We start from the raw sequence: 18,787 nt of genomic DNA on the forward strand, positions 1-18,787 counted from the left end.
AACTGCTTGCCTGAATTCTGGCCCCAGCACTCCACTAGTAGCTGTGAGTCTTTGGGCAAGTCAGCATACCTTCTTCATCATTATTTTCATGTGGACTTGGTTAATAATGATTCTGTCATTTCTTGTGGTGATGTGTTGGTTTAGATCCATTGGTTTATTGGTATAGAGAAGTTCAGCTGCAGCAAGTGAACTATTTTTTCTGCTTTCTGCTTCACCCACTTAGGTGGGACATGAGCAACAGGGTTTTAAGTAAAGCATGCTTTGAAGAATGCAGTTTTTCTCTCCTTCTCTTGAGAACAGATTTAGGTTAGAGTCAAATGTAATTATAGGCTTAATAAAAGATAAGCCTAACAACTCAGAGTAGAACGGAAAAGGTGCTGTGATTTTTGCTATTTTCCATATCTGCTCGGCAAGTTAACTGGTCACAAAATATGACTGAGCATTTTCTCTATAAGGAGCTTTTTGCTAGAGCCTGCCAATGATACAACAAGAATGTAGGAATTGTCTGTAGGGGTTTTAACTTTTAGTTGGCAAAAAGATACTAACATATATGAAATAAATTATATATGTTTGTGCAATATACATAGAATTAGAATTGGAGATTTCAAATAATTATCACCCTCCAAATACATACTGAGAAAATTGAAAAACCAATATGAGTTGGAGGAATTGGAGAATCTAGGCTGAAATTGGTTTTTGAGGCAGATTGTTTTTATTTCCAAAACTCCTAATTATGGCTGAGGCACATTCATACAAGTGTTTGAGCATTTAGATTGGATCCAAATCCAAACTTGAGGACCAAGGATTTGAGCACATTCCTATAAAAAGCTTCCCCTACTGTAGTTGCACATGGAGGTAAAAGATTGATCTAGAGACTATGAAATGTGGTGAAAATAAAACATAGTGGTGAATTTTGTTATTTTAAAAGATAGGCACATCGCTGTAATATTTAATGACACAGAGCAGCCCACCTTGCAATTTTAGAAATTTTGAAGAGTAATTCTATTACACAGCCATATACCCCATGGACGTCCCACCCGGGACCTATTATAGCCCTTAGCAATAGGTATCTATACTGCCTTTTAAAGTAAGTAAATTTATTTTCACATAGAACAAGAAGTTCAGGGAAAGAGTGCTTCTGGTTTATCTCACTAGTTCAACAGCAGCATCAAGAACAAATGTCTTTCCATCATTTTGCTCTGTTCTCAGCTTGTCTGTAGCCTTAGCGTTCAGGCAGTTGCGACTGCAGGCATCATATCCAGACATCCAGACAGGACACAGGCCAAGTAAAAAGAGTTTATCTTTTCCTTAAGTCTTTTAAAATTAAGGAAAACTTTCTCAGAAGTCTTTACTAAGCCTTCTTTTATGTTTCATTGGCTAGAAATATATGCCCAAACCCATGACCAGGAAAGAAAGTGAGGCAGCCATGATTGTCTTAGGCGTTTCAAGACTCACTCTTTGGGACTGCATCAAGCGGCTTCTTTCTCAGAAGGACATGGCCACATGGAGGAGGGAGGACACCTGAATGAAACTCCGGTTTACTTGGGAACTAGAAAGAATGGGGATAGAGACAAAATGTTTTTTAGGCATCAATACTGTCTATTTAACTCGACTTATCATAAATACTCTTATGTTCTTATGTTTTTATACTTGGTAAATAGTAAATATGCTGTGTCCTTATTTTCATGGAAGAAAGAAAGAGAGGAAGGAAAAGAAGAAAACACTTTCATATTTTGTTTTGTTTAGTCTTCTCTACTCAGCCAATAGAATTCTTTGGATTTGTTTCTATCAATTCCAGATAAAGCACAATAAACATTACTGGGCCAAGAATTAGAGTCATATTGTCAGAAACTGATTATAATTGGGTGGCCACTGCTTCTTTCTTGGCGAGGGATCAACTTATTGCAGTAATGTATTAAATAGACCTTCAAAATACAAGAGCCAAAAAACAATCTCCTTTGGAACTAACGTTCTTAAACAGTATCCAGATTAATGGAAAGTGCCTGTATTAATGAAATAAAACATCAGAGCTTTGGCAGGAGTTGATTGGCAGAAACACCCGATGGCTTGATACGTCTGTCTCCTGAAGACATAAATGGATTCCTCCTTGTAAAAGAGAATAAATGACTGTGGCTGAAGCTAAAGCTCTCGTCTAAAGAAAATGACTTTCTGCCTTCTGCCAGAGTACCTAGGAGCATAATTCTCAGCCTTGCATCTTTGTGCCTACTAAACTAGGATTCTGACTCTAAAGATAAGAAAGATTCTATATCTGCAGTTATGAATACTGCATCATTTAGTATTCATTAAGAGAAGATAGGATAAAGGGATATCTTCCTTCTTGATTTGTAAGGATTTAGGAGATGTGGTTATGTAGTTAATTTATGGATTGATTTAGAAACTTCTTTATTTGTTCATTTATTTATTGATTCATTCATTCATTCACTTTTACAAGCATGGAATTACTTAAGAGTGTCTGTTCCTTTCTGGGCACAGTTATATACTGGATGTGTTAAGGTTTGCTGAAACCAGAGTCCTAGGTTTGAGCCATTTCTAGGGCAGTAAAGGGATGGAAGGGAGCTATGCCATGCACTCTACCAAGATTTTTACATATATTCTTCTCAACACTCCCCACAACCCTATAGGATTGTCATCATTACCTCCAGTTCCAAAAGTAGAAAATGGAGACTCTGAGATGAGGTACCTGTTCAATGTGAGTCTAATTTTTGGTGATGATCTTGGCTTTTGAACCTGAGATTATGTTATTCCCAAACTAAGATCTTTCCACAATAGAGTGGATTATTCTCTACTCCAATCAAATATTTACCCTCATCTCTAGATACCCAGAGAGCTTTGCTATCAAATCCCTATAGTCAGTTGGTAGATGTTGCTCTGCAGAATGCATGAGTGGATCCAAAGCAATTCAACACAACTAAAAAGGTTGTAGAGCTCAAAGGTAAAGTCAACTGATGGTCATAATAGGAAAGTCTGTATTTAAGAACAGTAGAATGGCGCTTGCAGATTGAATAAATGGACTCTGAGTTAGAGGCTTTGTAACTTTGCCAGAAATAGTAAAACATGAGTTGATATATCAATGATGTAGTATCAAATTTGTTTTCTGCAGGATATTTTTGGCTTCTTTTTAAAGACCTCGTTGTCTCCCATATAAGTGAAGTTGGCAGACAAATGGCCCTTATGCAAATGAGGTTTTATACCAAAATATTTTGTATTTGGGTGGAAAGTGATTCTTCTTCATCAAGTGCGTCTTATCCTAAGGCTAGAACAACTCAGTGACATGCATGGGGCGGATTCTACTCTTCCCATTGTGTGAGTGAGGAGGCTGAGTTTCACAGAGGCAAAGTAGCCTGCAGGAGGTCACTCACACAGCCGCCGAGCAGGTACATTGAGCATTTCTCCCCCTTTGCATCAACTCTATTTGGGTTAGCCATTATTGGACTGAACAAATTACTCTGCATAATTTTCTAAAAATAGCTCTCTCAGAGATTATAAATAACATTTGGGTAGACTTTATGTATCTTGAGTAGGGGGACAGATATATCAGAACACTGAGTGTTTATCACCTTGCTGTGTTGACGCTTTGGAGCAATAGCTAGAATCATCATGAAAGTTTCAGGAAATTTCCAGTGTTTCTCAAACATGTCAGCCTTGCTTCACACTCAGTGTTTTTGCTTTTGTTGTTTCCTCTGTTTGAAATGCTTTAGAGCAGGTGACTTTGTGGCACATCCCAGAGTGCCTCGGGGTTGGGCTCAGGTGTCACCTTGTCCGGGAGATCTTGCTTTTCCACAGGTGTAAAAGTATAGTCCTATCCTCACACTTCCTATCCATCCTCTCTGATTGTAGGACTCTTGTCCAAAGCATTTCTCATCCTCTTAGATACAAGAGAATTTACTCATTTTTAGGGCAGAGTGCAGTGACTCATGCCTGTAATCCCAGAACTTTGGGAGGCCAAGGTAGGAGGATTGCTTGAGGTCAGGAGTTTGAGGCCATCCTGGGCAACATAGAAACCCTATCTCTATAGAAATAAATAAACAAATTATAGCTAGGCATGGTTGTTTGTGCCTGTAGTCTCAACTACTTGAGAGGCTGAGGTGGGACAATTGCTTGAGCCCAGGAGTTCTAGGTTACAGTGAGCTATAACTGGACCACTGCACTTTAGCCTGGGTGACAGAGTGAGACCCTGTCCCTAAAAGACAGAAAACAAACACAAAAACAAAAGTTTACTCATTTTTTGATTGTCTCTTTCCCTCTAGTATGCTAAGAAAGAAGACATTTTGTTTGTTGTATTTACTGTTACATCTTCAGTGTCTGGAAGTAGGTACATGATAGGAACTCATACATTTGTTGAATAATGAATGAAAATATTCTTATGCATATATCATATAGGAACATACACATATGCTATACAATTCTGGAAGTTCTGTTATGTGTATCATATTTTGAAAAAGGAGGAGTTGAATAGATAGACCTAAGAATAACGTATCACAATAGCAATAACAATTTGAAACATTGATCTGTGATCTTTTGTCTTCATTAGACTGGGCAATATGAAACATGGACCATGTTCAGAGAAATGTACAAGTGAGCAGCACATGGCTGAAATTCTGCTGTCTAGCTTTATCATTCTGCCTCCTCCACAATCTATGACATCACCATGCTTTATTCAGATCCTGAGTTCCCTCATGCTCTTTTTCTGCCTTCCATCTAAGTCTACTTTTAAGCTTTCATTTTAATCAAAGTGTGAATGGCTAACATTGTATTTTATCAGCCCTTTAATCATTCAGTTAGGATAAAGTATGAAAAATTATTTGTTCTTAGCATTTGCTGGTAGTTTGGAGCTTTATTTGCATTGACACACCTGTCTGGGGACACAACCAGGGTTCAAATGTTACCTGCAAGGATACGGGAAAGATCAGAACAGATTGGGACCTAGAAGTCGGCTTCCTGGCCAGATAGCTGTTTTCACTATCTGCTTTAAATATAAGATCTAGAGAAATGGAATTCATCCCATAGTTTGATAATCTGCTTTCAGTAATAATGTTAAAGGAAAAGGGCATGATTTTTAACTATAAAAAATATATAGTGGAATAAAATCTTCATAATGTAAGCAGTACCTCAAAGTAATAATGTATGATAAGCACTTTATAAGTATTAACTTTTTTAATACTTAAAACAACACAATGAGATGTCTCACTGTTGTTCTGTTTTACTGCTGAGAGAACTGAGACAGAGAAAGGTTATTCGATTTGCACAGGGTCCCTCAGGTGGCTTATGTCAAGCCAGGATTGGATCCAAGGTAATATGTAGCATTTCAGCTGCAGTGCATCTGGAGGGTTAAGTTTAATAATCCATAAATCGTGTATTTCCATCACTTATTTTACTAAGAGCAAATCATATTCACCCTTATCCTTTGAAGAGAAATGTAACACAGGAAGTCATTAACATTGATCATCTCATTTAGTCACCACAAGCATTTTTTGAGGTAGTTACCGTTAATGCTCATTTTACAGATAACTGAGACTTATTGAGATTGAGTAACAAGTTTTAGGTCTCTCAGCTAAAAAGCGTCATATCTGGCATCCAAAACAAGATCTGTCTGTTTTTATACCAGCTTTTTATGCCAACCTGCTTCTTTGCTTGGTAGTTAGCTCACAACACCGAGTAAACAAACAAGCAAGAGATATTTTTTCATAGTCTTAGTATGTACTATGTTTTTGAAAATATGCCGTTGTAAAGTCAAACATACTTCAAAGAGTTAAACTGTTTTTACAAGTCTTATTAAATTTCTTAGTCCAGAAGTAACCTTAGATATTTGAACATAAAAGTATATATACCTAGGTGAATGATAACTTTGGAATTAAGCACAGAGTGTTTCTGCAGCTATTATAAAGATATTTAGGGATTGCTACTATCTGTAGACATGCTAAGTGGAATAGTTGGAGAATTAGGTAAAAATTATTCTGATCCAAAACTGTTTTCTCTTCAGTGTCTCAGACATCTCTAAGATGTCACCCAGATACCATAATTTTATCTCTGCAAGCATTTTGTTTTGTAATGGGGAGAGACTTTAGGTCTGGGAAAATGAGCCTAAAGTCTCCTATTTTTCAGAAAGAAAGTATTGATGTTTTGTGCAGTGACGTGTCTATATGAAAGTGCTTTTATAAGCTTCTCATATTATTTATGAGAATAAACATAAAATATGCCATATATATATATATGGATTACATAAATCTTTTGATTGCTTTACATTAATTTCTCTTATTTTCTGTATTGGAGCCATATAGATATTTTCTACTTTGTATAATAAAAGTCAGAGGAACAAGTGAAATCAATCTCACAGCCACATCCATAAGCTGGGCCATTTTATCTTTGCCATCCTGTGGGTTTCAAGCTATCTCTGCTCCACACAAAAACCCTGAATGAAAGTAAAGTGTAGCAAATATTTTCAGAAAAGACTTTTTATTTTTTGCCTTCTCTTGAAAACCTAAATCAATATTTGACCTTTTCACAACCCTATCAAGATAAAAATGGAGTCTTTGTGTGCTGACTCAGAACTATAAAATATGTGGTAAGATCCATTTGTCTTGAGAGCTCTCTGTTGTGTGGGGTACTCTGCGTATGTGCTGGGAGAGTATATGTTAGGTGGGTGTATGTGTGTATGTATATATGTATATACATATATGTGTTAGGGTTGTATGTGTGTGTGTATATTAGGTGGGTATATTATGATTATCTAAGTGTATAAATGTGTATTCGTGGTACGTGTGAGTTAGGTGAATGTGTGTATATCTACACACATATGTGTGTTAGGGTTTTGTGTGTGTGTGTATGTGTGTTTCTACTGTACCACTGCTTGAGATGATCAGCCTATTCATGGTCAGTAATGTTGCCACTATCTTAAGTATGAATAATATTGTGTGGTTTATACAATGTTTTCACCTGAGTCATGTCATCAAAGCCATCTGATTCCATGAAATAGGATAGATATGTATAAATAGGTAAATGCATAGACTATAAGTTTAAATAATTCATTGACACTCAGAGAATCCAAATGCACGCAGCTGGTTAGAAGCAGTGTCCAGATGCCAAACAGACCTCCTAACACTGAACTCCAAAGCAGGCAGTCCAAGGTGCACCCAGAAAGTGGCAGCCAGATGAACACGTGTTCTTTGTTGTGTCACAACACAAAATGCTGCAGTGAGAATCCCAGGAAATGACTTGTCAATGCAGCCTAAGAACTGAAATTTGTATACAGAATGGCATAAACTCTTTTAAACTGAAGTAACTTATTGAGGCTGAGGTGTTTTCTTTCAACTGCAATCACAGAGGAGATCCTTTACTTCTAGGTGAAGGTGCTCCGTTAGGTGAGGCTGCTCTTTCTTCCTTGGTTTCTTGTCTCAGATATGCAGGACCCCTGACCTTTGAATTGAACTGTTCTACTAATACATAGTGCTTTGCATTTGAGTCATTCTTCTTTTCCTTCGAGCCAGGCTGGGGCATAGGGCTGGGGGAAGAGTCAGGAAATGTGGAGGCTTGGAAATATCCGTTTGTAGGTTTGACTGCACATGTAGTTATATAGAGGAGGAATGGGCACGAAAAGGAACTTGTACTCGAAGGTGCTCCTTGTACCTTCAGTTTGTATCAACGGGTGAATTTTGCCTCACCCACTGAGCAGTTAAATAACATCACACAATATATTCATTGTCCTAATATTTAATTACCTCCTTTTTACAGAAGCAAGAATAATCTATATTTCATAGTATTATAATGAGAAGCATAATTAATGTATCTAAAATTAAAAAGAAGCAACCGATAGCAGGTGACCATTAAAATTATGGTCCTAGGCCGAGACGGGCGGATCACGAGGTCGGGAGATCGAGACCATCCTGGCCGACACCGTGAAACCCCGTCTCTACTAAAAAATACAGAAAACTAGCCGGGCGAGGTGGCGGGCGCCTGTAGTCCCAGCTACTCGGGAGGCTGAGGCAGGAGAATGGCGTGAACCCGGGAGGCGGAGCTTGCAGTGAGCTGAGATCCGGCCACTGCACTCCAGCCTGGGCGGCAGAGCGAGACTCCGTCTCAAAAAAAAAAAAAAAAAAAAAAAAAAAAAAAAATTATGGTCCTTTGCAATGGGTAAGAGATTATGTACATTGGTTCTCAGTGACCCCCTTTCTGACTGCTTAGGAAGGTCTGGTCTTGTTTATGCATTTGTTTCTTGCAAAATGTACTACTACTGCTTGGATTATCCCAGTGAGAATAAGAGATTTTCACGGATTTAAAACAACCTAAACATGAAAAGACAATTCTATCTCACTTTTATAACTCTGATTAATTCAAACCACAGTTCAGGAAATAGATAAAGGTAGGCAGGCACAGTTGACTACTGAGGTGAAAAAAGGTCTCTCATCACAAGTTCATATGAGGATCACAGTGGTTCTGATCTTCAGTCCAAATAAATGGTTAGCTAGTCTACAGAAATAAGCAATGTCAGATGACTTTTGTCAACTTAAAATAATCAAAAGGGTCAGAATTTTATTATTTTGAGACAGAATCTCACTCTGTCACCCAGGTTGGAGTACAGTGGTGCAATCTCGGCTCACTGCAACCTCTGTCTCCTGGGTTCAAATGATTCTCCTGCCTCAGTTTCCTGAGTAGTTGGGATTACAGGTGCCTGCCACCATGCCTGTCTAATTTTTGTATCTTTAGTAGAGGCAGGGTTTCACCACATCGACCAGGCTGGTCTCGAACTCCTGACCTCGAGTGACCCACCCTACTTGGCCTCCCAAAGTGCTGGGATTACAGGTGTGAACCACCATGCCAGGCTTAGAATTAAATTTAAAGAGAGTTTATTCAAGCACAAAGTTTGAGGACCTCTGCCCGGTAAGCACAGATTCCAAGGAATAGAAGTCAGTGTTCTGAAGTATAGAAATTTGGAATCATACCTGTAGATAAATATTACATAGGGAAGCTTAACGGAATTTCAGTATCTTTCTATGTAAAGCTTAATGCATAGTTACAAGGATCAGATTAGTCAAGGTGTTCTTTTTCTTTTGCAAAAGTTATATTTAACATTCCACACTGAAGATGTAACAGTCATGGGGTCTTTTGTGCCAAATGGCGAGTTAGGTACAAGATAATAAAGAAGGTAGTTCATCGGTAACAAGGATTCAGTGATTAGAATTGGGAGAGGTCTGGTCTCTGCTCTCTCCTAGTCATTTACAGAACAAGAACAATAAAGAAAAGAGTGAACCTATAATCTAAGAAGCAGAAGTTGCAAACATGCAATGTGACAGTCTCCAGGACTTAACTTGCCCCTTGGCATAGTAAATTTAGAGGGTCCTGAAATTTTATTTTCTTTTATACTTTATTCTGCCCTAAATTGGGTAGCGATGAATATCTTATCAGAACAAAAGGCAGTATCATACTGTCTGTGCCTCTTTATTTATCAACCCCCTCTGATTTTGAAATTTTAAAATAAGCATCACTTTTTTTATGAATGGATCTTTGAAGGAAAAAAAAGTGAGAGAGTCTTGGCCAATTTTAGGGAACAGAGACTTTAAGTATTAAGTATGATATATTCAGAGATATCAGAAAACTCTTATCCAGTTTTCTGAATGCAATTTCCCAGTAAAGGTTATTCTTTTTGTATGGGCAAGTGTATGCATATACATATATACAATATTTCATATACATGCATTTATGATTATATGTGGTATATATAATTTTCATTTATTACATATACAAAAAATACAATTTTCTTATTCTGATTTCCACATACTTTTGATCTCATTACCTTTGAATCCATCTTTAATAGTCACTTTGTTTCACATTTGGATGAAGTATGAATTCAGTGAATTTTATAATTCTGTATGTTATTATTGGGAAATGAGACTAATTTAACTCCAGCTAAGAGATTATTATTTATTTTTTATTTTTTTGAGATGGAGTCTCGCTCTGTTGCCAGGCTGGAATGCAGTGGTGTGACCTTAGCTCACTGCAACCTCCGCCGCCTGGGTTCAAGAGATTCTCCTGCCTCAGCCTCTCAAGTAGCTGGGATTACAGGCTCCCACCACCCTGCCTGGCTAATTTTTGTATTTTTCAGTAGAGATGGGGTTTTACCATGTTGGCCAGGCTGGTCTTGAACTCCTGACCTCAAGTTATCCGCTGGCCTCAGCCTCCCAAAGTGCTGGGATGATAAGTGTGAGCCACCACGCCTAGCTTCCAACCAGGAGATTATAATTGCTTGCTGTTACTCTGATAACAGCAAGTTCTGGCCTGATACTCTTGGGTATCAGGTACCCTTAGGATGAAAAAAAGCAGTCACTGCCCTTGTAGTCTCTGATCTCAAGCTGTGGCCTTCAACTAGGGGCAGTTTTACCTACTCCTCAGAGGACAATGTCTAAATACATATTTTTTACTGATATGTAATCATTGTACATATTTACGAGGGACAAGTGATATTTAATATATGCATACAATATGTAATGAGCAAATAAGAGTAACTGGGAATCTATTACCTGAAACATTTTTCATTCTCACAATTGAAGGGGAGGTGCTACTCTTTTTTCATTTTTTGAGACAGGTTCTTACTGTGTCACCCAGACTAGTGTAAATGCAAGATCCTAGCTCCCTGCAGCCTCGAACTCCTGGGGTCAGGTGATCCTCCTGCTTCAGAATCCCAAGTAGCTAGGACGACAGGGTCACACCACCATGCCTGTGGTCTTCCTATGTTACCCGGGCTGATCTCAAACTCTTGGCCTGAGGCGATACTTCCTCCTTGGCCTCCCAAAGCACTGGGATTATATGCACCTACCCTGATGCTACTGTTACCCAGTGGAGAGAGACCATGATGCTACCAAATATTCTACAACACACACGGCAGCATTACCAAAAAAAAAAAAAATTAGCCTAAAAAGTCAACAGTGCTGAGGTTGGAAAATCTAGCCTATAGAGTGAGAAATATATAATGCATTGTTATAAGTGCTATCTTAGGAACATGAATGAATAAAGTCCTGGGAAAATTCAAAGGAGGGAGAACTGAGGGTGAAGAGGTGTTGAAAAAAGCTTTATACAAGAAATGACATTGGAACTTGACCCAGAAGAATGAGCCTGCTTTAGCCAAGGAAGGATGAAAAGGCAGAGAGGCATCCTAGGCAGGGGTGCAAAGATGAGAAAGTATAGAAAAGTAATCATGTCACAAGGCTTTTACTGTATGCGGTTACTACAGTGGTATACCTTGACTCACAGTTACGTACAAATGAGGTTAACATCACTCTATATGAGAATTTTTCTTTATGTGGATTTTAAGCTGCATATATAAAACCTCCTTAGAGAAGAGACATACAATCATTTTCTACTAAGGAGAGGAAGCTTTCCAGACTCTCTATTTTCAGGTGTCTTACAGTCATTTGTAGATATGCAGTCAGTATATGTACAAATGACTGCTAATTCTTCTGAACTTTGCTAGAACTAGAATTCAGGGAAAGGGCTTTAAACAGCTAGAACCATCTGGGAGATGACATGACCCCTCTATCTGAACAACGGAGAATATCAAGACCTTCAAAGACCTCAGAGACAGAAAAACAACAAACAAAAAACAGAACAACCCAATGATTGTTTAGTATTGACAGTGCAATGACCTAGAGTGTAGACTCTGGGAATCCCACCCCAAAAACTTACTGTGTGTGACTTTTGATAAGTGATAGAATCTCATTTACTTCCATTTTCTTCTTTTTGAAATGGGTATAATGTTATATCTGTCATAGGATTGTCTACCTTTTATAGCTTGGCTTGAATAAGTTCTCAATATGGATTCTTTTCACTTAACCCATTGCGATCTGAAAGCATGGGAGTTTAAAGACCCATGGTCAGTCCTGTGTTGGGAGACACTAAAAGCAGGATTTTAGCCTTCCTGGTAGGCAGAGAAGATATTGCAAAGGATAGCTTTATAATAGGAAAATGCTAAGTGCTGTGGGCAGATAATGAGGATGTAAGAACCATTCAATTAACAAAATGAAACAAGTGTGGTACACTCAGTGGGTGCTCTGGAGAAGTCTTTTGAAATGTGTGATTAAAAGAGGTCCATATTTAAATTAGTAAAAAAAAAAAAAAAGAAAGAAAGAAAAGGAAGGAGTTACAGGCTCAGAGGGGGTAAGATTGAAAGCAAGCAAGATTAGTTTAGATTGAGGAAAAATTCAGTCTCTTCAGTGATTGAAAGACAACCATAAACTCCACCTGGGAAAACAGCTTCACTTTATCTCCCACTGAGCAGTTGGTATTATTTCTCTTTGTTGGTGTGTTTGAACATGCTTAGATAAGCCATGATTTCTGATAAGTCATGGCAGAAATAGTAAACAAATTATTTTTTCTTCCTATGAGCGTCAATACTAGAAGAAATATGAACATATATCTCACACATATACCTTTTATTTCTAATGCTTATGTTTTATATTAAAATTATATCAGTAGTGAATTGTATTATAAAGGAACTACCTACTTTTATAATCTAAGAAAGATGAAAAAAAATATGCTTTTACTTATCACCTCATGGGTATAGAATGATTTGAGGGCTCAAACCAGAATTATTAAAAAAACAGAAGATATATTTCAGTTTTCTTTTAGTTAATATCTTCTTCTCTGGTACAAATATTAGAGATGACGGAGACCACATGCTTCTGTTCATATTTCTGCCACTAATAGAAGATGAGATGAATTTCATCACAGTTAAGTTAGAAGAATGAATCTGTCATGTATGTCACCTTGAAGAAACATCTAAATGAAATGCCATGTTATCATTTTCCACATTCCTTAATCACTACAGAGATGAAGTACTAAATCTAAAGTCTGCAGAGTGAACCAAAAACAAAATAACATTGAGTATTTGATGTCTAGAAGGAGTATGGACTAATTCTATTTATTATCTTTTTTCTTTTCCTTCAACACTTGATAAAAAGTTAGGACTTTAGGACCGGGCATGATGGCTCATGACTGTAATCCCAGCACTTTGGGAGGCCGAGGCAGGTGGATCACCTGAGGTCAGGAGTTCGAGACCAGCCTGGCCAACATGGTGAAGCCCTGTCTCTACTAAAAATATAAAAATTAGCTGGGCATGGTGGCAGATACCTATAGTCCCAGCTACTTGGGAGGCTGAGGCAGGAAAATCACTTGAACCCAGGAGGCAGAGGTTGCAGTGAGCCAAGATTACGCCACTGCACTCCAGCCTGGACAACAAGAGCAAAAAAAAAAGTTAGGACTTTAACAATATGTAGCATGTATCTAAGAATTTTAACATAAATTAACAGTTTTCAAATATCTAAAGTTGAATTTATAATACTAATACAATGGTGGAAATAATTAAAATAATAATATCCATAAAAATAGTATGCCTTTATTGAACACTAAGCCCCAAGCACAATGCTAGTGGTAGCATTTAATTTAATACTAAAAGCAATCCTATGAAGGAGATAACATTGTTATCTATATTCTACAAGTAAATAAAATAATCCTTAGAATAGATTAATAATTTGATTGAATTCATGCAGCCAGAGATGATGATGAAATCAATTTTATCATTCAGCGAACCTGTAATTTTTTTAATGAATTAGATTGAAATGGAATAATATAGACTAGAAAACCATTAGAATGCATCACAGGTAAGGTCCTAGGATTTGAGGATCATATCAATAAATCATCAAAAGCCACAAGTTGTAGGCTGTCAGCACCTACTCATTGACTAGTACAGATTCTGTAACATGTGGGCTTTTCCATTAAAAGCAAATTACAACAGTGACTATTTGCTAAGTGCCTCTTTGGCAAAACACTGTATTTAGGAATAAGCCATGGTTTTTATTGTCGTGGGCTTCTAACATAGCTGAGAAAAATGGCATTTATTCATAAATAATATAGCAACATATGCAAATAATAGAGTAAAATCTAAGAGCGTTTTTAAATAAAATGTACAGAGAAACATTCTTTAGAGGAAGGAAAGGTAACTTTGACTTGGATGAGAATTAAGTCAGGAAATTGTATAAGAGATAAATTTGAACACAATGCCTAGTTGGTCTCAGGAAATGGCCAAGACTGATGAAGATCTGGTCAATTTTGAAATTCTTACTGGGTTCATTCATGGATGAAAAAGATCAGGATTTTTACAACAAAGGTCACAAACAAAGTAGCTGAAAAATGAACTGCTTAGCTGCTGAATAATTCTTTAGGAGCCTATTGATGTTAATAATGCAAATTTGTACTAGTTTTTTATGAGCTATTAATTGGAAAAAGTCTATTTATACAGTTATTGCAATCCAGATGCCATGGATGATGCCAATGTCTTTAATACAATATAGGTGGTAATAGTTAATAAATACTTTAAGGTCAAATTTTATCTCTTCCTCGAAGCTTATTCAAATACTTGAAGTCAGTCCCAATGAGCTCCCTCTTTTTAAGAATCTCTCTTTACATAATGTACTTCAGGGCCAAAAAACAAACAAACAAACAAACAAACAAAAAAAAACAAAAACACTTCCCCTTAGCCCACTGCTGAAAATCATCTCACAAAAGGCAGGTTAATAAGTGAGAAGGCATATGAGTTTATTAACGTGCATAGGAGAGAACCACAGCGATTACCCTAGCATAGAAAGGTACATAAGGAAATGTGAATGACTTTGAGGGGAGTCAATGATTATTAGGAAAATTCAGTGGGCTTGAAGAACATGCAGTGGCCTGGGACAAAGTCTCTTGAGCTGCAGAGCAGACAGTGGTTTGTGGCAAAAGTCTATCCAGGTGTGTTGACAGACTTGTCCTTCTTCCTACTGAAGCAGTTCAGTTAATGAAAATTCAGGAAAGGGACCTTCTTTGGTGGATCTGGGCTTTAGATGAGGGAACTTCAGAGAGCAACTTTATCCTGTGCTTTGGGAGAGACAGGAGACAAAGGATTGAGAGATTGAGAGCTCAGATAGGGGGCTGAGGTGGGGGTTGTCAGACCTTGAGCTTCTTCATCAGTTCAGCATGTCAAAGTGCCAAATTTTGGGGTATAAGTTTCTGAGGCCAATATATTCATTGCTATATTATACTTAGCACTTAAATGTCATCCTAGCTTTTTAAAGCAAATTTCTTGTTTGTGCATATCCACTGCTTAAACAGATTATGAACTTCTAGGTTCACTTGCCTTTTTCTAACACGTTCTTAGTTCTTTACACGTGAGACATGATGAATGTAGATTTGATGATTGGTTAATAGATACAAATTTTTGGCCGGGGGCGGTGGCTCATGCCTGTAATCCTAGCACTTTGGGAGGCTGAGGCAGGCAGATCACTTGAAGTCAGGAGTTCAAAACCAGCCTGGCCAACATGGTGAAACTCTGTCTCTATGAAAAATACAAAAAAAAGAAAAAAAAAAAGAAAAAAAGACAGGAGTGGGGGCGGGAGCCTATAGTCCCAGCTACTCAGGAGGCTGAGGCAGGAGAATTTCTTGAACCTGGGAGGCAGAGGTTGTAGTGAGCCGAGATCACGCCATTGTACTCCAGCCTGGGCAACAGAGTGAGACTCCGTCTCAAAACAAACAAACAAACAAAATAGATATGAATTTTTTTCTGTATGGCTAGGAAATGATTAAATAAAATAATAACAAAATTATATAAAATTTAAATGATCAATAAAAACATGTGATATACATAGGAAACCTAGCACAAAATGAGTACATGGAGGGTTCTCAATAAACATCAGTTGCATAAATGAATGAGTCATGAATTCTAACTTTTGTCACTAATTAGTTGTGAGACATACTCATATCACTTCCTCTTTTGTAGACTCAGTTTTCTCATCAATAATATGAGATATATGAATTTGAAGAATAATTTCCTACCAAGCTTTCAAATTCTAGGAAGGTGCTTGATGAGTTCCACAAAATATAAAGTATATTCTTAGCCAATGATAGACATTTAAAGTGCCTTAACTTATGTTGGGCCCAATATGTTCTTTCAAAGAAGAGCTCCACTGCTAAAACTGTTTGAAAATTGTTGGCATACATTAATTATAGTGTAGAAATTTACCTTTTTAAACCAATTTGAACACATAAAATTTAAAAGGGTATCTTGCTGTCATTACATTACCATATAGGAAATGGACCAGAGGTCCTGTTATTCCAGAAGCCACATTCAAATGAATTTGACATTAATTTTCTAGAAATATTGGAGACAACATTAATTAATTGCAAAGGCACATAACAGTTCTTTTGTTGCAGAAAGCAAGAAATGTATGTTTATTTGTCATGCATACCATGAGGAGCTTCAAAGAATTTTTTTTTTTTCAGACTGGAATAAAAAATCTTATTTTTTCTCTTCTCATTCCATATTCTCTTTTTAGTTAAAAGAAGAGCATGCCGAAAACATTCTATTGAATTGCTCCTTTGATGAACGCTTGGGTAGTTTAGGCTTGTCATAATAGATGACAATAATAATGCTACTAATAACAGAATTGTTATTTTTTGGGTGTACACTTTTTTCTAGAATTTGTATCCTCTGTGTTGACCACATTGTGTATGCAATTAATTAGGTTCGGATACTAGCTTACTTTATATATTAAATACTAATAGGACCCTGTGTTTCAGGTTCACTTGTGTATGTCATAAAAATGAACCTAATCCGTTAAACTCTGATTTAATGATGGGCCTAATTACTAGGGATATGGGCAGTACTCACTTTTACATACATGATATCTGAGTACTGCCTTGTTGAGTTATTTACATCTCCTAAGCCATTTAATGAAATTGGGTTTAAGTCCAGATGATCTCTCAGATTTTACAAACTTAAACCATTCCCTGACTTTCTGATTTTCTGCTAGAAAACAGTAATGAAAAGGAGAAAAGGGAAAAAACATGAAACTCATTTAAAAAATAAACAAAAGCCATTTCAAAGATATTATCCCATACAAGATTGAAGAAAGGAAGATAAGTAAATGTAGTTAAAGCATGAGCCGTAATCATCACACAGTCTTCATTCAAAGACTGAATTTGCCTTTTAAAATTATGCATTGCCAACTCTTTGTATATTAACATAATAAAATTATAATACAATAAGAAAAAAAGGTTTCAAAAAAGACCAGAGAAGGCCAGACATCTGATTAAAAAATGCTAAAATGTACAGCTCCCTGGAGACTGGAGTTCCTTTTTAGGTTGATTTTGAAGGACTTGTCCAGGCAGGGAGCCTTCCAGGAGGCAATGCATCCTTGTCTGGGGTTTAGTCAAGGGCTAGACTCCCAGGTCCCCAGTGAAAAATTTCTCTAGGAGAAATTCCCGAGGCAGGGCCCAGAAAGAAAGAGTCACCAGATCCTCAGAAGGGGGAGGAGAAGATTTACTCTCCCTCTGATCTGACTTTTAGTTGCAACACTTCTCAGGCAAAGAGTATGCCAACAGCCTTTCTCTTCTGCTTTGCTCGTCTGTGGTGGATACTAGCAACCTATGTGGTTCTAAAGTATCAAGCTGAGATTATAGTATGAACGAGTTGGAACATCAGTAGTGCCAAGTGCCATTTAAAAATCTTTTTATCTTCTGCGTGTTGCTTTTGGAGAGGAAATGTACTCAGATGTGGTTTCCAGTCTTGCAGAAAAATGGCATTTTCAGGCTGTATGGGACTCTTACATCATCTAGTTTCAATCACCTCATTTTGCAGATCAAGAAACTGAGAGTGAGGAAGAAGGGACTGGCCAGAGTTACTCAGCTAGACAGTGACAGACAACAGTGGAATTTGTGGTAAGTTGTATGGCTTCTGGGCTTTTCCTTCCAATATCTCACTGCAGCCTCCAACTCCTGGGTTCAAGCAGTCCTCCCACCTCAGCCTCCCAGGTAGTTAGGACCACAGGTGTGCACCACCATACCATGCCTGGCTAATTTTTAATTTTTTTTTGTAGAGACAGGGCTCTTGCTATGTTTCACAGACTGGTTTAGAACTCCTGGCCTCAAGCAATTCTTCCACCTTGGCCTCCCTATGTACTAGAATTAAGTCATTATACCCAGATGATTTTTAAATTGTAGACACCTGTCCATTATTTAATAACCAAAAGACTTTATAAAAGTAATGTATTTTTATGCCTAATCAACAGTGTTGAGGCATTTTGATGAAGCCTAAAGTTTTAGTTAATATTTTGCATTGTGTAGAGATATTTACTTTAGAATGTGGCCTAGAATTAGGCTAAACATTTTGAAATTGTGCTCTGGTTTTGAAAATGGTTGACAATTTCCTATATTACATTCTAAAACTATAAACATCCTAACACTATAAATGCTTTCTTAATGAAACTATAATATATATTTAATACTATTACCTATGTTGTTTTACTCATTGCTAAAAATGTTCAGATCACATACATGACTAAAGCCAATTAAAAACTCATACTATAGAGGACAGAAATGCCCAAATAGGTTTTAGTTGAAAACTCCATTACTTATAAGCATGGATTAGGTTTTTCTTTTTCATTTCTTCAGCAGGTACATTTTAGACAACTGACAGCAAATCCATTATGTAATGGCCACTACAAAAGCTTTCATCAAGAGTGTGCATGTTTAGTGTCTCTGTGTGGGAGAAACTGGGTTATGGTAGTTGAAAAGGCAAAAGATTCAAGAGTAAGATAGAACTGGGCTTTTAAGTTCTTGGGTCCATGGATAATACAATCAGAATTCTCTAATCCCAAGGTTGGAGCATTGGTTGACTATAGACGGAAGCCGTCTGCATCTTCAAAGCATTAGACATGGAGGTTCTCAGATATTTCTGTACATGAGTGAC

General features: G+C 37.3%; 1 protein-coding gene across 39 annotated transcripts in view; it reads left to right on the forward strand.

Moving 5' to 3' along the window:
* The window catches only part of LRRC4C (leucine rich repeat containing 4C), a 1,324,460-nt gene that overhangs the window by 1,178,344 nt on the left and 127,329 nt on the right, over window positions 1-18,787 (forward strand). For 24 of the 39 annotated variants that reach the window (XM_074013927.1, XM_074013917.1, XM_074013915.1 and 21 more), the window contains one exon: window positions 17,678-17,757. The exons of the other annotated variants lie outside the window; for them this stretch is intronic. The gene's annotated coding sequence lies outside the window, so the exon portion shown is untranslated. The remainder of the gene's footprint in view (window positions 1-17,677; window positions 17,758-18,787) is intronic. 39 annotated transcript variants of the gene reach the window in all.

This window comes from Macaca fascicularis, chromosome 14 (genome assembly GCF_037993035.2).
Source record: "Macaca fascicularis isolate 582-1 chromosome 14, T2T-MFA8v1.1".
Lineage (NCBI taxonomy): Eukaryota > Metazoa > Chordata > Mammalia > Primates > Cercopithecidae > Macaca > Macaca fascicularis.